Genomic DNA, 20,638 nt, shown 5'->3' with positions numbered 1-20,638 from the left:
ATTTAAATGATATTACAGTGATAGATTTGGCTACTTATTGATAAATTATTAAATAAACCTATCAATGTCTATGTAATCTTTATGTTCGTATGTACTTGGAAAATAATATTTTATTTTTTTTTTTTTTTTTTTTTTTTTTTTTTTTTTTTGATTATGTTAATGATCTTAATATATTATATATAAAAAAAAAAAAAATTAATTTAGATCTTCCTCTTAAGGTAGGCCTATATTAATTAATTAAAGAAAAAAAAATGTATTATTAATAATTGATATGTAACTATAACATTTTCATACGCGAGAGATTTTCTTAGAATAGCAAGATAAGATAACCATAATGTATATTAATTAATATTTTGTTCTCCATAGAGAAGTTTCTATATTATTAGATAAATAAATTTTTTAAATTAGCTATAATCTATAAGGGTATAACGGAGGTGAAATTATTTAATGGAATGAACGTTTATTGATTTTCATTAGATTTCCTTATTCACGCGTTATTTTTAATAATATCGATAAGATTTTTTTTAGATATTTAATAAATTGTTAGTCCAAAATGTATATAAGATATTACTTTCATTATAAATTTAATAAAATAGAATATTTCAAACATTTCAATTACAGACGCATGACCATAATTTCAACGAGTATAATTGAAATATTCCTTCTTGACATTATCCATTTTCATAGGAAGTGAATTTATTGATGAGCTCATTAAGGTAATTAATAAATTCAACACCCATTACTGATTTTCTATAAAAAGTCCGTACCATTTCGAATGTTTCTACAATTAAAACTGTAATAGAGTCAATTTCCCTAGACGATTGGCGCGTTAGCATATATATCGATTGTTTAACGGCAAAGAGATGCGGTTTCTATGAATGCATGGCTTTTAATTATTTTATCCTATAAAATACCACAGTAATCAATTTAAATGTCTCTGGGCAATTAATTTGTATGTTTCTTTTCTTAGTTACGAAGCTTGGAAAATGAGTGAACGATCTTCCTACAACTTCCGTGTGCCGAGCGATAGGCTTAACGTGATGGATATCGCATAGCTTCTTTTAATAGTTTTGCTATAGAAGATACACCATAAAAATGATTCAGTACCATTATCCACTTTTAAAACTTACTGATTTCTAGACAAAAGAGCATTAATCTATAATAATTAATTTTTGCATTTATAATTTATGTATACGAGTATTGGCGCGGTATAACTGTATTTAATTGTACTTGGACATTTTATCATCTCTTTCTCTTTCGTTATCCGGCTTTTTACATTTATTATCTAACTTATTCCCTCTCCATCATTCACCTATTTTAATTCTCTTTCTCTCTCTCTCTCTCTCTCTCTCTCTCTCTCTCTCTCTCTGTCCCCCTTTATCCCTTTTTCATTCTCTCTTCTGCTTCCATCTATTGTTAGCTAGCTGCATATACTCGTACATTCACATTTTCATGGTTAATTAGCCTTTTACCCAAGGTATTTTCCGTATATACCTATGCAATCTGAAATAAAACACTTAAAATCTAAATGTGCATTAACGAACGCATAGATACTTAACGTTCACACGAGCGTATATTCTTAAGCAAATTTATGAAAACGTGGAATATATTATTTCATAAAATTTGTTATCAAATGAGAAGAAGACAAAATTTTTCACGAAGAATATTATTTATTTTGCTATTATCACTTATTATTTATTATTCATTATTTATTAATTATTAATTATTAATTATTATTTATTATTTATTATTTATTATTTATTATTTATTATGGATAGGTTTACTGATTTGAAAACTGTTTTACCACGTATTATTAAGTATGAAAACCTTATTTATTTAATCGGAATTGAACAGTGCCTGACCATTGGTAATGTGAAAAAGTTGACAAAAATGATAGTGGAATGACGCTAATAAATTTCACATCACATTCGGATATACTCTATTGTCACAATATTACTCTATGCATTTAGAAATGTCTGAAACTTGAAGCTCCGATTAATAGCTTAAGTGCACGCAAGTTCCACGACACGATAATTCTCGACGCCCCTCGTCTCCTGTATTCCCGCAGCATTTAATACGTCATTTTCTCTTAGATATCTATCTAGAATAATTATTTCATAAGTTCATCTAGTGATATTTCTGACAATGAGATTATAAATTTGGTAATATAAAACGAAAAGTAAAGTATTTCATGCAAAAGCCTTGATTGTAGTGTTTGATACTGAATTTTTTCAATAACTCGTCTAAAAAAATTTTTTAACATTTAATTTTCGCCCAAGTGAATAATATCTCATAAAATGAGTTGGTTCGACAATGAGAAATTTCGATGTGTTTATAAAGCTAGAATTTATAAACGTTAGTTTCAATAGTCTAATGTTTACAAAGCTCGGCTCGGGCATTGGAATTTTCATCTAAAAAGTGTAAATAATTGATAAAAATTAATTCGACAAACACATATCATTGCAGATAATAGCTCAATTTTATGTCCACGTTACTTAGAGATACGGAGAAAGTTAAGGTAAGCAATAGGATAATACATATATTAGTTTCGAGAAAGAAAAAGAAAAAAAAATATATATATATATATATATATATAAGCGAGAGACAGGGTACCTCAACGGTACATCAACAGTAATTCTTTTTAATGATTATCTATTGAGTTACCATTAAACTTGATAAAACACTCAAATTTTATGTACTTATTCATCATAAATTTAGTTGATCATGAAGTAAATAATGATTAAGGAGGCACAAGATAAAATATCAGACTTTCATGCAAAGCCGGCAGCATAAATCGTATGCATTCCAAAAGATAACGATTTGTTGTTTTATTTCATCGTGCATTAGTCATAATATATTATTGGTTAAAGCATTTTTTTGAAAAGTATTAGATTAATTAGATTAATTGAAAGATCTTGAATTGCAATAATAACGTTATCGATAAAAATTTACAATCGCTTTCAACAGTACTACATACATTAATTATACGTATATATTAAAAAAAAAAAAAACTATTTATTATTATTTAATTATTATAAATCATTTAACTATTCTATATTAATAATGACATATAATTTATCATTGTAAAAGACTTTAGTATATAATTGAAGTACGATTGTCAAATATTATTAGCGATTAAAAAATTATTCAATTTATACAGTTACATACAGTAATTATATAAATATTGTATCAATAATAACAAGGTATTAATATTAATCGCATTTATGCAAAATCCATTGAGAAAATTTAACGAACGTTGATTAAATCAGCATAATAATTTTGAAATTTCGCAATCCAGCCTGAAAAATGTTTCGTAGTTTCCTACGCCGAAAACATCATATCACATTTTCATTCCAGCCAATACTGATTAAATTCTTGTATAACAACAACGAGCTTAGCCTTATATGAAATTCGAAACAAGTGATTTTCTTCGCCGTTAGTTTCATTTCAAGTTAGGCGCAATATCAATTATAAAATATTAATTACAATTAAATGTGAGATTTGTGAAATTTCAAAAATAAATTAATTCGAACCCATATTCGTAAAATGAATTTCCTATATATATATATATATATATATATATATATATATATATATATATATATAATTCAATTATATTGAATACATTGAATACATGATATTTTCTTCAATTATTTTAAATATTCATATACTTTTACTTATTATTGACAATAGTATTGGAAATATGAAGAGAATTCTTTAAAACTTGAAAATTTTATTCCAATTTCATCATTTCAAAGCACTGATATGCAATTTAATTTGAAAATTCGATTTGGAATTCACACAGGGATTTTAAAAAATAGCCAGTGTACATCATCGATATCGGTGTTCACGCTATATCATGAAAGTTTCGCCAAGATACGTTGCCCACCTCATACCGGAGCCCTTTTAGGAATTCCGTTCACCTAGAGCTAGGGAGATTAATATCGACGCGCTCTCACGCTCAATACATATACCTTTAAAGAAGAAGGAAAGAGAGAGAGAGAGAGAGAGAGAGAACGTCAAGAACAAATTTCATTTTCACGGGAGGATTCGACACCGTGCATCACTTCGTCTTCTCTCACCCTTCTGAAGCAACGATAGTCTGTTTTATTTAACAAACAGTGTGTGCGTGTGCGTGTGAGTTAGAGAGAGTTAGAGTTAGAGTTAGAGTTAGAGTTAGAGAGAGAGAGAGAGAGAGAGAGAGAGAGAGAGAGAGAGTGAGAGCGAGAGAGAGAGAGAGAGAGGGAGAGTGAGAGTGAGAGAGAGAGAGTGAGAGTGAGAGTGAGAGTGAGAGTGAGAGTGAGAGTGAGTGAGAGTGAGAGTGAGAGAGTGAGTGGGGTAGAGAGAGGTAGGACAGAGTCAGAGAAAAGCAACGTTGGCATCGCTTACGAAACGTCACCTATTTCCAAACCGAGGAATATAATTAAAACTTTACTCTACGAATACGTGTATACTTCACGGTGAGATCAGTATATAAATATACATTAGATGGAAGATCGAAGACAATTCCTAAAGCGACGTTATGTGTTGAAAAATGAATGAAGAAGAAGAAGAATTATTTTTAAAGGCTATGTATATAAATAAACATAATTACATTTAAATAAAAATATCATTGATAACATCTTTAGATAAAAAAAAAAAAAAATATATATATATATCACTGTATTTATAGTTCTTTTCTCTTATTCCCTAGCACAACTTTCATTACTAATAAATTAAATTTTCTTTTTCCCTATCTAATGAAAGCTTTATGGTTAGCTTTTTGAGAAAAATAGTACGAATTTTAAAATAAATCTCTTTCATCGATGCAACTTTCTCATAATAGTTTTGTAAAATACATTAAAATTATATAAATAATAACGAAAATTAGCTCCTCCCTTGAAATCGTATAAATATTTTATTTCATAATCGTAGTACTCATTAATAGAAATATATAAATTAGGCATTCAATCATTAAAATATGCCGTTATTAAATAAGTAAATCTTAATTACTTAAACTTGATTATCAAACATTTTTCATCAGTCAATCTTTGCAGATTAAAAATATTTCAATCTTCATGAAAAATGAGAAAATAATTTTTACATGTTCAATCTTATTTAGTCAAATTATAATGCTACCATTACAAACTAAACAAACAAAAAAAAAAAAAAAAAAAAAAAAAAAAAAAAAAAACTACGTTTATTGTATTTGTCAACGAGATCGTTAAAAAATCCTTTAAAATCTTAACTTTTTAAATTTGTATTTAGTAGTTAACTTGTGTAAAACTATTCAAAAATACAAAGTGAATGTAATAAAATTCTAAAACCAAACGATTAAAAATATTATATACTTTATACGATGAGTAATTAACAATATCTATTTTATTTGTTTCATTAATCACTTAAGCATTAATACTATTTCAGAAAGCCATTAATAAATCGAACGGAACGAAATTTTTATTGAAAAATAACTGAAAGAATTCAAAATTGTTTATATATATATATATATATATATATATATATATATATAATCATCTTTGAATGCATAATAAAGTCATTTTCTTGTCATTTTCTTTTAATAATATAATATAGTCGATACTATTGATCAATCAGCTGACTTTTGTCAAAAGAGGCACATGGTCAAATAGATTTAAATATATAATTTATAATATATAATTGAAATTGAAAAATTGGCAAATCTATATATTTATACACAGGTGTGTGTAATAATAATATCCAATTTTGCTTTCTAAGATAAATGTTCGCTTTTAATTCTCACATTATTCATATGAAAAGATGATGATTGGATGATTGGATGATTGGATGTGTTTTTCATAAAATGAGGGCATTGAGTTGTAGAGAAAAAAAATCCACAAACTACTACGTATAAGCGATTTGAAAATCGTCTTTATCATGCTCAATAATTCCTCCTAGACTTCCTTAAATTATTTTTCTATACAATTTAAAAATTGAAATTCATAAATACTTGGAACATATGACAAATCCATCTACAATTCAGCACATAAAGCCAATAGAAGGTTCGTTCCTCTTCATAATCGAAATCCCTTTTAAAATTACAATATGACATTTCCCTATATTATATGATTGAGGTATTGGATACTTCTTCTACGTCATTTTATTCTTTTATGCTTGTACTTCATATACTGGAATTGTAGATCAGGTTGGATTAAATTTGCAGTTGTAAATTCTTTTGATAAGAAAAGATGCGGGTGGTCAGTCATTCAGCTTTTTTTTTATATCAGCTAAAGCGGCTTAATATTTTGTTTATTGAATCTCTAACCGCCAGCCGTTATTAAGCTAAGATCTATTATATTTAGGTTATGACACTGCGATATAATATTCAAACTCTTTTTAATTTCAATAGGGTTTAAAGAATTAAATTGAAAAGGTATTATTGTCTCTTAATGAAACAATATTACATATAAATAGCTGAGACATTGTCTATAATTGAAAATTGTATGCGACGATTTAAGGGATTCGTGCTAATATAAATTGAGCTTACATAATTCACGATGATGGCAAATCTATGATTTAAAATGATATATCAACTATAATACGTATAAATAGAAAAGCAGAGACGAAATAGTTTACTAATTAACAGACGAAATAAATTACTAAATAGAGAAAAGAACTGTAAATCGGCAATATTACACAAAAGATACCGATAAATTTAAATTGCTTTAAATAATTAATTTCTTATCTACGATCTACTGGTAAATTTGATCAATTTCTACTTTTATCGTCACCTATATCGCGCAATAAATCGTTAAGAAATTTCCATAATATATGCCTCTTACTGCGATGCTCACTTCTTTTTCCTTTCTACTATGCTTTGCTATTTAATAGACGTTGCATAGAATTTTCCATTTGACAATCTTCATTTTAAGGCGAATAATTAAGCAAATTTCCTTTAGTAAACTAATGAAATGAATCAACAAAGTAAGTAAGTAGATCCATTTTTTTCTCTTCTAATAAAATATTATAAATAGTGTATATAAGCAGACAACTATTATCAGCTAATGAACATTAATTTCAATCGTAAATTACTGTACAGAGGCTTTAATTGTCCTCATTCAAGAACAGATATGAAGACAATGTACCGACTTGTAAAAGTCTTAAATACATTTAAGGATTACCATAAAGGTCGAAAATTAATTATAAATGATTGAAAATTGAATCATGTGCAAAAAATATTTAGTAAATGAATAATATATACAAAGCTTATATTGTATGGCATTAATATTATTTATACCTTTAAAATATTATGCTTACTTTGTTGATTCTTTGGTATTTCGCTCCGCACTAAGATAATATCCATTCGGATTTTAATTCAGAAGAATTTTATACAAAAGTAACAAATAATTGCTATTATCAACATATGTAATGAATTTCAATTGAAAATCTTTTACTAATATCAGCAAACATTGTAAATTTTGGCCTAAATAAACGATTTTAACTTTGTTTTTAAGCAACGTGAATTTAAAAATGTTTAAATATTATATATTTATTGATATTGGTCTGAAGAAGGTAGAACCAACTATATTTGAATACATAAAATTTTTTTATTATTCAGTATTATGTAAGATAATAAAATAGTGCAAAACAAAACAGAGGTGCGCATAAAAAGCAAGAATTATAAATGTTGACAATGGACTAACTGGGTGTATTTTACATCTGTAGATGTTTTATTTCATAGAACTAAACTGCCTTTATCTCCTACTTGATCTCAATTCACTCTCATCCCGTCCTCGCGAAGATCTTAATTAAACAAGATCGTATCGTAAAATGTCACCAAATGATAATATTCAGTGAATAAAATGGCCGTTGAATCGAGTTAACCAAATTCATATTCAAATTTTTCCCAACAAATATACTCCTTTAATAATATTATTTACAATTTCCTATAAAATATTATAATATATATATATATATATATATATATATATATGTATATATATATATTTATGAACAATTGTTACTAAAGTAGTAGGGACGAGAAAAGTAGAATTATTTCTTATATATAAATAAAAATTATTTTTAATTTAAATATTAAACTAGTGTCTGTGCTGTATCTTTATAAAAATCATTTGAAAATTTTACATTTTCGTCTTGCTTACAGTCGTAATTCTTTGAAATATCAATGCAAGATAACATTTTAAATAACCACAGCCAATAGTGCACATTTATCGGGCATTTAACAAAATTCTTAAATTATTATGAAATTTTGTTGCATGGCCATAGGATATTGAAGATAGGTGAGTGCGTAGGCGCGGGTGGAAGCGCGGGCGTGCGCGTGCCAGATTACGTATGTGAGTTTGTAACTCGGCCACATCGTCCGAATTACCGATCGCACAAGACGCAGCTCTCACCTCACTTGTTCGGGTCTTCTGTTTAGCGTGACGTGGCACATGCACGCCACTGCTGCTGCTGCTGCTGCTGCTGCTGCTGCTGCTGCTGCTGCTCCCTTGTATTTCCGGCCAACTAATTAATGGTGTCGTGTAGCTAATCAGCGATCAAGTCATCGGACTAATCGCAGCCCCGCTCTCTTCAGAAATCCGAACTCTATGTACCTGCAATTTCCACCACGCCCATGCGAAATCCTGCGCCCCTTGGGCACTCTAATTATTATTCTAAGGGAACTTGCCGCACCGTGCAAATATATAGAAACGCAAAATTTTTAACAGACCACTGATTGGCTATTTATTTATTAAACTAAATAAAAACAAAAACAAAAACAAAAATAAAAACAAAAATAAAGCAATTTAATGGGAAGACGGTAAGGAGCGATGGAATAATATGATTTAAAATAATTTAAATTTCATTTGTGATACAAACATTAATTTAAGATCTTTAAAGTGTAAAAACTTGAAAGCTGTCCACGAGAAAGATCACTACGTAAATTGAAAGCATTAGCATAAAAGGAGTTTTAAGCCTATTAAACGTTGCACCGGGAGTTATGGCCGCATACTTCATTGAAATATATCGTATTAAATTCAAATATTTTCATTTCAATTCTATCTTTCTTCTTTTCTTTTTTTCCTCATTATTTTGCAAGATGTTAATGAAAATTTTTGTCGGAAATACCTTAATAACCCCTATAGTCGAATAGCCAATTTCTCAATTTTCATTAACATTTACTTGTAAATATTGTATAATAAACATATTATCATTATTATTGATAAAAATAACTAGCGCGATATTATTAATATGCATGCTTCGCATAATATTAACTATTATTATAATTATCGCATCACACACTTATCAGAATAAAAAAATTGACTTTGATAATGTATCATTTTAACGCTTTTTTTTTTTTTTAATTACAAAGTTTTATCTTTGCGCTATGACAGCTACCAAGGAAATAAAATAGTCATTTATATATTTACATTTTATATTCTAACTTTGAAAATTTCCTTCCGAAACTATTCGGACGATACTTCGAATGTATTGTATGCATCGCAATAATAATGCATAGACATACAAGTGAAAGAATATAGTAAGCAATATCTTTTAGATGGAGAGGTCCTTGGGAATGATTTTGTGTCCGTGGACGGCATCTTCTTTATCTTCTTCTTCTTCTTCCTCTTCTTCTTCTTCTTCTTCTTCTTCTTCTTCTTCTTCTTCTTCTTCTTCTTCTTCTTCTTCTTCTTCTTCTTCTTCTTCTTCTTCTTCTTCTTCTTCTTCTTCTTCTTCTTCTTCTTCTTCTTCTTCTTCTTCTTCTTCTTCTTCTTCTTCTTCTTCTTCTTCTTCTTCTTCTTCTTCTTCTTCTTCTTCTTCTTCTTCTTCTTCTTCTTCTTCTTCGCAAGTCCTCGGCCGTTAAAGATTATCGGTCAACATGCTCAAGAGAAGCAATAAGCCACAGCTTCGACGATTATTCGCAATAATCTGCGCTGATATTGAGGTAAGAAAGCTACTTTATTATACGTCCCTAAGATTTGTTGAATCTTATCGACAAACATAACCTTAAATATCAAATTATGATCTTGAGCCAATACTATAAGGATTTGCAATCCCCTTGGCTTCTTTACTTATTCGTTTATACTTCTGTAGCAAACGATATTAATTTATCCGACTACTTTGCGTGATAATTCATTAGCGCCTTAAATATTATACTTCATGTCCATTTTAATAACTCCATAGTCATTAAATAAAATAATTTCTATTCCATTAATATTTTAAATAATTTTTCACATAATAATAATAATAAATCTTTTTTTTCACGTTTTGCTACGAATAAAAATGTCATATTTATATTTATACATAAATATATAGAAAAATGTCTGATACTCCTCACATATTGAATATTAATAAAATTTGTTTCATGATTTTAAAACTAAAGCCTATTGTATTTTGTATAGCTATATAATGTTGTGTAGCAATATAAAATTATATTGCATTTTCATGAATTGAAATATAATACTAAAATATGTAACTTCCTCATTTTGTCGATGTTTACCCACATGCTTACAAACAATTTACTTCTTACATTATCATTTATTGGAATTTCAACAATACAGAAAATTTCGAAAATAATACAAACGCCCTATCGATGCATTGCTGCTTACATGGATTCTCAATATATTATTAATAAATTATAATGCTAAATATGACTCTATTTTTAAATACTGTATAACAGTTTCTATTTCCTAATATTGATAGTTTAATTAACGTAATTTTATTCTACCCTTTTATCTCTAGTTAAATCTTAAATTTGCTGTCTCTAAATTTTCTATAAAAATCAATATTAATGAGATAAAATAAAAGAAAAAATTTAATTTGAAATTTAAAGCGTATAACAGTTGAAAAAAAAATTGCGTTATTTTTAGTTTAATTATCAAATTAGTCGAGTGTTTAATGAAATTGTTTTTAATTTTTTTATTTCAAAATCAATATTGACAATATTGATATAAAAATTTACAAATAATTTTTCTATTAAAAACGTACAATATTTTTTATCGAATTAAAATGTATTTGAGCTATGTTTTTCTAAATTATTAATAATCCAATACTCAATCCTAAGTTTCCATTGGAAACTACGTCAATTACAATTTTGTAAATAAAATTTTTTATTTTTAAATTAATATACAAAATTAATGAATTGGACTGAAATTTTTCATATTAATTATTTTTCAAATCATCGTGCAAATATTGATGGAAACAGAAGTTCATTATATTATTTTACTTTATATACCTAAGCGCAATTTGGTTATATCAAGCATAAAAAATTATAATTGATTTTAATAAATTTCCTAAAATCAAAATGAAAATTTTACTTCCCTGAACCTGCTGGTCTCAAAAAAGCATATCTATTAATTATAAAGAAAATATATTTTTGTTATGAAATTGTACAGGTCAATGTCAAATTATGGAGTACAGTGGAGTACGATTACGGCTCCGCCATTCTATCAATTTAATCCAGTCCATTTAAATGTTTAAATCCCCGAGATAATAAATAGCCTACACGTAAAGTAATAACATATTTTACAAATTTATGCAAGAAATTGAAAATTCTTTTGAAAAAAAAAAAGTACTACAGACAAACATAATTGTTGAAGTAGCACTATTCGGAGACAACAAAGCGATTTGTTTAATTTTTATTTAATTATAAAAATCCACGAATTTATACAAAATTAAGATTAAGTTTGATTATGCTCTGAATTAGTTATATATAATATTAAATTACATATACTTTAAATTAAGAAATTCTATTATTAAAAAAAAAAAACAACTCAAAATGTACGAAGTTTTCATTAAAACTGACAAATTGTAAAAATACGAATTATATCGCTTTAAAAGAATATTCTATTTAAAAAATTTAATTGTATAAAAGGTAAAATTATATATAGAGAAACAGAATAATTGTTAGCATCTATTTCATTTTATTGGCAGTTAATTTTTGTATGTAAAAAATACAAAATTAATTTATAGAATCTCGTGAAAATGATTGAAAATAAAAAATTAGCGCAATTACGAACGATGTTCTAAGATTTAAATATCTAATAGATCGCAATTTGAAATATAAATGTATATGAAATTTATGCTGTATATAAAAGAAACTATGATTTCTACTAACAAGAGATTAATAGAAGTTTCATAGAAGTTTAGTCATATGAAAAACATTCAAACATTTGTGAATTCTCCATTCGCAAATATAATTATATTTTTTTATGTAGTCATCGTAAACAATTTACAGGACACTATAAAGCGTAACTAATTATGGCATACATTATATAGTAGAGAGGAGAAAGTTCCAATCTATAAAGAAAACATTAAGGATGATGTACTATCACAAGGTCACAATCTATTGTGAAGAAAACTTGAATGTAACCATCAAGGCTCAAGTATTTTTCGAGTTAGTAAAACGACTCTCTATGAGATTATAAATGTTCTGCTATTGTTTTCAATTTTCATTTCAGCATCATCATGAGAGTGGCGGGTAATGAATATTGTATCATTATTGTATTCAATTATTAATGTTATGGAGAAGAGACAAATTAATTGTAAAAAAGTAAAGCGGCCTCCCGCTAACGGACGCTGGGGCGGGGGGGGGGGGGGAACATTGCACTGGCCATTGAATCGTCTCAATAAGAAAAATTGTAGGATAGCATTTCTAAAAATAAATTACATAAGAGAGTGATTTAAATTTTTTTTTTTCTGAAAGCTGCATTATTAATTAATAAGCTTTGTAAAAATGCTTTACTATGTTAATTTTCTTTATTAAAAGTTCTTACGTTGTTCTTAAAGTAATATGATTGAAAGCATTTTGTTAAAACATGTATCGCAGACTTATAAAAGATTTCTTAATACCGTAAATTTGAAAATATATATCCGTCACAATTCGTTGTGATTTGTTGTTGTTGTTGTTGTTGTTTTATTATAAAATAAAGAGTAAATCGACCTGTCTATGACTGGGATTCTATATTTGTCTTTCTTCACAGGAATTATTAGAGACAAATCTTAAACAATGATCGAAATGTAATTTCATGAATGTATAAAATGTCAGAATTATTCAAACATATAAGCAAAAGTTTTGTTATAAATTAAATATATTAAAGCTATTTATGATGTAATTACATTATAATGTTATTAACATTGTTGTGAAACTTAAAATTCATTTCTATAATTAAAATATATTGATAATTTACTTTCAATCATTATGAATAACTGAATTTTTTTTCAAAAGGTTTAAAAATGAATTAAAGTATTATTTGCAGTACATTTAACGAGAAAACAAATTAGTTTAATGCTGTTTTATATTATTATTATTTATCATTTTTATTCTTTACAATATTAATATTGTGAAATAGATGCTTTAAGTGATGCCATGAAAAATAATAATTTAAAATCTATTAAATTTACACGAATTCTATATATGAAATCTATTATGAAATCTAAATATTATATTAACTAATAGATTAAAAATAAATTAGAGATATTATTAAATAATTAAAGTTAAAAATATCAATATATACATGTGGTAATAATAAATGAATATTTGTAAGTAGTTTTAGAGCATAGGAATAATTGTATTTATATATACGAAAAAAACCTATTGCAATATTGTTATTAAAAAAACTTTGTAATTTTTATTATAAGTCATGATCGTTAATTGTAGAGAATATTTCTAAACTATAATAATGTATGCTTTATCTATTTGAATTACAAGATACTCGTGAAGAAAAAAACGAATGTATAATGATATCATATTTAATCTTAGGAATTTTGTTCAAGCTTTTTACACTAATAATGATAATTTCAAAATGGAATTAATTTTGAACAATTTATACAATAATATTTATTATTATATATAATGTTTTGAATCAATTATTTCCGCGAACTTTCGTGAATTTAATGTATCACCATTTCATAATAAACATATTATTATAAAAATTATTCAAATTGAATCTATTTTCATACTACTATCTACTTTTACTTGCAGTAGTATTTGTCACATGATTATGCTGATTTGACTAATCTATGCTTAGATTGACAAAATTATGATAATAAGAGAGAAATAGCCTAATGATTTAATATCATCCATAGTATTCCTAATAATACTTTGAAATTTCGTTACGTTCATACATATTATTTATCCAGTTTATTTTATAAATACTATAAATAATATAATTATTTCTTAAAAATATAGTCTAAATATTTTCTATATAAACATATTTTTACAATGTTTAAGACATCATTAAGAACAATTACAACGAAAGTACTAAAATTATATAATATATTTATGTATGCTCTGAAAATAATATATAATATTTGAATAGAAAAATTAGTAGAAAATTTATATAATTAATAATAAATTTATAAACAGATTGATGTATAGCCATTAAGGTTCGATTTAAGTTATGTGCAAATTTCACGTTTACTAAATATATAAGAGTATTTTGTATTAATAATTATTACAATATATGTAATAAATTTGGAACAGGTCATCCGCTTAATAATACAAAGTTTTATATTCTGAATTTTTTCTTCTAAATCCTTTCCTTTGACAAAACTTTTTTAATGACTATAAAGCCTCAATATTCGAGTCTATACTACTACATAAAGAATTTCATTATCCCAATTAAGCATAGTATTTTCTATTAGGTAATATAATATTTGTAGACTTGTATAATATAATCATAATGATAAGATTTTTATTATTAAAATACAAAGGATAATTAACATTACATATTCATAACCAATATTAACAGATTCCACTTAATTTTCATAATAAAAAACTATTATAATAGAAAATAACTTAAATTTAAATGCATTGATATCATTATGCAAAATCAATATGCATTCAATCGATCAATTTTATAAAATTTATTCTGCCTATATTATTTACAATCTTATGAATAAATTACATCTACAATTGAGTTTAATATTAAACTTTTAGGTTAATTCTATATTTAATAATAATAATAATAATAATAATATAATATACTTCATTATATGGTAGGTATAATTATTGAATAATATTAACATTAAAAATATATGGTATCTCTATTGATTGAAAGAACGTATTTTTAATTTTGTCGAAGGAACCTCACCTCATATTTAAAACTATTTTCACTATGATGCATATCGAGTGCGTAAATAATTATCGACAAATAAAATTAACCAAAGGTCTGTTGTACATATACTTAATTGACAATATGAAGTTGTTATTATATAAACATTCCATTAAATTTAGCAATCGTTGAGCATTTATGAGTCCATATATATTATGAATAGTAGATCTCTTAACATATTTACCGTGAAGCAAGTTTATATACGTGATACGCCCCCAACTTTTTTCAACTCAATGTATCTTTGTATATGTCAAGTCCATCTTACGGTATAGTGAGAAGTGCCAATTCGTCATAAAATAGGGATCGAGCAGGCATAACCTCAAACGTAGCCGAAGGCGATTTTATTTTACGCTGAGAAAGATTGAATCGCTCCTCGGGGACGTGTCTTTGGCGCTTTGAGGCAAGACGAGCTCTTGTTACCCCGACCTGTCTCGCGACCCTTCGGAACAGAAAAAAAAAAACAAACAAAAAAAAAACGGATAAATAAACTAGAAAAAAAGCAACGAGACGACAATGTCGACGATGGCAAAAACTCGCAAGATGAAACATAAGTCACACTCTACGAGCATCGCCTACCATTTTCCTTACGTCGCTTTACTTTATTCCTTCTCTTATCGTTATACCTCCCTTACTTTGTACTTTTACTTTTACGATATTAAGACAGCAATATGCGTGTGCACATGATTTCAACGCGTGCTTCATTTTGACATATCACTATAGAAAAGAAAATACTTTCTCTCTTAAAACATAGAATTTCAGTATGCCTTCAGGATATTTTTATGATTCATGAAACTGTAGCCTGACAACTATTTCAATGAAGAATTAGATAATGATGTGTGCGGAAGGAAGCTATTAGTTTCAAAATTTTCTGCTATCGATACTTGCTAAAATTTGCCTTCTCATGGCGTTGCTTTTAAACAATAAAATCAATTGCAAATCTTATAAGAGATCATAGACATAAGAATTGCATGATTTTTCAATGTATATTTACTATAATATACAATGAGCGTATGGAGAAGCTTGAAATGTTATAAGATAGTAGTAGTGTTTGCGTGCATGTGTAGTTATGTAAGTATATCGAATAAAGTTTTGTTACAGGAAATTACATATACCATTGACTGCAATTATTGATATAAAATAAAGTGATTAAAAGCGTCCAAAGCGAACTTTTTTTTTTTTAAATTTATTTATTTTAAATTGTTTAAAATTGCATCTCAATTAGTAATCAATTATACTTCATTAACACGCATTTAAAAATACGATAATTTAATACACACACCCACACACACACACATATATATATATATATAAATAAAAAATATAAATAATTTTTTATAAAATTTTTTATAAAAATTTTATGTTGAAAAATATACACCATATAATAGATATAATTAGTTTATTTAAAAATAAATAATTATTTATAAAACAAGTACCCGTATTTATATTTAAATAATTTAAATTAAATTAAATAATTTACTTATTTAAATCATTTGTGTGTGTACACGTGTGTGTGCGTGTGTGTGTGTGTGTGTGTGTGTGCGTGTGTGTAAAATAGTATAATAGAAAGCAATATTGTATTAATAATTTTACTTTATATGAAAATTTAAAATGTATAGTAACAAAAAAAATTGATAATTGTACTTGAAAAGACTAAAGTAATTGCGTTAAAGTAATTGCAGCATTGAAAAGTTTTAATCAAACTGTTTCTATTTAAACTAAAAATGTAATTAACGTATATTTAAAATAGATTTAAATAAGTTATTAATACCTCGGATATAAACAATTCATTAAATTAATATGAAATTAAGTTTAGTTTTAATAAAATTCTTCACATTTGTTAGTAAAATTACACCAATAAGATTTTTTTTATTGCGTCAATATGTATAAATTATATAAATGCACTCTAATACTTTTACTATAAAAAATTAGGTAGCACCAGAAAATCTTTTCATTTTAATTTCAAAAGTACAGATCCAGAATTATTATCTCTTAAAAAGAAAATGCCAGACAGTATATCCTATCGAAACGAAACATTACGCGCGAAAACCACAAGGTACTGCTCACGATTCAAGTCAAGTAAAAAGCACCAAGAGAAGAAACCACACACACACACACTAGTACAGAGAGAGAGAGAGAGAGAGAGAGAGAGAGAGCGATGGAATGAGCGGTGGAAAGGAAACGTAAACATGGAGACACAGAGGTTTGCTTAAGGAAAAAGATTGAAAAAAATGAAGAGCATAAGATAGCATGGGATCACAATTTCTGTATCTACCATACAAAAAAATTAAGAAAAAAATAGGAAGAGGGGATATAATCGGAAGTAATCAGGAGAAGTGGGGATCTCTTTTCTGAAGCAAACGAGTGAGTGTACAGGCTCGTTTACGAAAAAAAAAAGTAATATAGCCTCGATGGATACGTGTAGGTATATTTATGTGTATACGGAAGTGAGTGAGGGAGAGAGGGGGATATATATATATATATATATATATATATATATATATATATATAGAGAGAGAGAGAGAGAGAGAGAGAGAAAAGGCAAAACGGTCGTAAAGAAGGAGGTCGACGATTCTACAAGATATAGAAGGAGAAAACGGAAGGCAAAGGGAAAATGGGCAGACGGGAGAGAGAACGTGAGGTAAAAAAAAAAGATACGACTGAATGTGTATACGCGCAGAGAAAGAGTCTCATCGTATCAGAAAGACGGAAATAGGCGCAGAGCGTAATGCAACGCGCCAAGCGGCTGACGAAGCACTTACCAATATTAGTAAAGCCTATAGAACAGGGAAAGCGCGAGTTGGGTAGTGGCGGGAGGTGTTGGGGGTAGAAAGAGCCACCAGCCCGGACGTGCGCACTGGACGCAGCTTACAATTTTTGTTTTCACTGTTTTTCCTGCCTGCTCCTCTGCCTGCGTCTCCCTCGTTCGTCCCCCCCCCTTTTTCCCTTCCCCGTCGCCCCTTCGCTCCTTCCCGCCAAACCCCAGCCACGGTCCCGCGCTACAACCGCCCTACGACCAGCCACCCGTCCCACGCCACTCAAATCCAACCCAACGACAGCACCGAGAAAGCTCATTAATGCGAGCTTCCGAGGATCGAGGGGATGAGTCGAACGGCCGAACTCAACCAGCTCTCACTCTCATCCAATTGGTCGTCTGTCTCGACCTGCACTTCCTTTATACGTATGTATTTGGATCGTCGAGCGTTTGGCTTAGGCTTTAGTTTCGAAGCGAGTGCGATTCCAACTTTTTCATCCTTGCATATTACGGGCTCTGACAGTCTACGTAATATGAATATTGATGGGCGAGACGAGAGAAGGGAAGAGCATGAAAAGTGAAATATCAATTCTCGATTAGCCTGTAATGGTGGCGGCGATAAAATCTCAATGTTTAACTTCGATATCAAATGCGGTCATTGCTCAAATTTGACTTGATAATTGACCACAGCATTAATTCAATTTTAATGCAATTGTGTCTAATTTAACGGTTATTATGGTCGAGTTTTAGTTATTCCAGAGCGTATAATTTTAATAGGATAACTTCAAATAATTCGTGATGAAATGCCTATATAACGTGAAAGAGATATTTCAAATTGAGTGGAAGCCACTTATGACTCTTAAGCACTCGTAAATTTATTAAAAAGACTTATCAAGCATTCTAATAGAAAATTAATTTATCAAATACGTAGCTTATAAAGCGATACAATAATAGGGAAAATTAAGTGCACGTGGAAAGAAATTGTTATGCGAACCAAACATAATTAATTAACAAATAAAGTTTTATATTTTAAACTACTTTTATTGCTTATACTTATTAATTAGACACAAGTTGTTGTTTTTTTTTTCTTTTTCAAATTACTTATCTTTTCATTCCTTTCGTATACGACATTATTCGATTTGAAGTTTACTGGTCTACTCGTTCCTTATTACGGAATATGTTTTACATTTCATTTTGCGAATGTCAAATTATTTATAGACGAAATTATACAAAGTATAAGTAGAGAAGTTTAATGATAAACGTTTAGAACTAATTATAACTAATTACTTCACTAATATGCTTTTAGAGGAATATTTTATTTCGTTATATCATTGGAATCGATTAAAAAATATTTAAAAAGTAAAATAAAAATCTTTAGTATGCTTTCATCACTTTTACTTACATTGATTAGGAACGTAATTAAATTTTTCATTTCATTACCTCCTTATTATAATACTCATCTATAATTTAATCAACGCCTTAAAAATCTTTTTCCTCGATACCTTTTCCATTACATTATTATTCTGTTTTATATCGAAGCTTCCAGACATTTAACGTCATAATTTCCATTTATTGTTTACGATGATATTTTATGATATATATATATATATATATATATATATATATATATATATATATATATATATATATATATATAATGTATAATTTGTAAAATCCATAGTATATAAGATCCCAAGTTGATTCTTACATTCATTAATCAAAATTCTCTAATTATTTAATAAAATGGCAGAGTAGGTAAACGAATAATATAAAATGGTATACATAAATATAATTTTATACGCTCAATAATATATTGCATTAATAATTTCAAAAACTTTCTGAATTAATAACCTCATTTACATTGCCTCTGCTTTAAATATATTTTTATAATATATTCTCACGATAAATGTGTTAAAAAAAAAAAAAAAAATTTTTAATCATTAAAAGTAAATAGCATGGCTTATCAAATGAGTTGTCGTAAATTAATATTCTCACTAGTACTTTTGTACACTCACTGTTTGAGCGTTTTAATTAGCCATGACATTTTTATAAAAACATAATAAATACGGATTTGCTATTCCATAAATTTTATGTTGTATTTTTCTTTTAATTTTGAAATATATTATTTACAACTGTTCGATTTAATTTTTTTTTTTTTTTTTAGAGTCCACTGGATTCTCTTTGCAAACTAGTTGCGTCAAATAACATAACATTAAAACAAACCGTTTCTATATTATAAATTAAATGTACTCGTCTATTATAATAATTAAATATTCTCAAAGGATGAGTAAATCTTAAATCTATAAATATCTTTAACTTGATAATATTTTGCTGAAATTAAATTCGAAGGTATATTGCTTCGTTACATTAATTACATAAGCTTCAGCAAGGTATTTATACAAAAAAAAAATGTTCTTAAAAATGTTTCGATTTCTACTCCTTTAAATACTAAAAAATTCAAATATATAGTATATAATGATAAATAGAAGATTAATTTTCGTGGATAAATCATTACGAATATTAAATAAAGAGTTCACGTAAATATCTTAGCGTCCTAAAAATATTAATAATTGAATTTTTGAACCCTAATTTATTTAATAATTAATTCTATAAGATATTCGTTCATTTAATAGAAATAACTTATTGAAGAACTATTTTTCCTTTCAAAAGATATAATCCCTAAGAAATTTTGCTGAACATTATAAAAGTTGTCTGTTGTAACTCGCAATGTTACAGGGAAAAAACTTCTTTTTGGAATAAAGAAAATGCAATCAATTACTTAATCTACAGAAGTACTTATACGATATATCGAATG

The sequence above is a fragment of the Ceratosolen solmsi genome, unplaced genomic scaffold (genome assembly GCF_000503995.2).
Source record: "Ceratosolen solmsi marchali unplaced genomic scaffold, CerSol_1.0 scaffold31, whole genome shotgun sequence".
Classification (NCBI taxonomy): Eukaryota; Metazoa; Arthropoda; class Insecta; order Hymenoptera; family Agaonidae; genus Ceratosolen; species Ceratosolen solmsi.
This window is presented reverse-complemented; position numbering follows the sequence as displayed.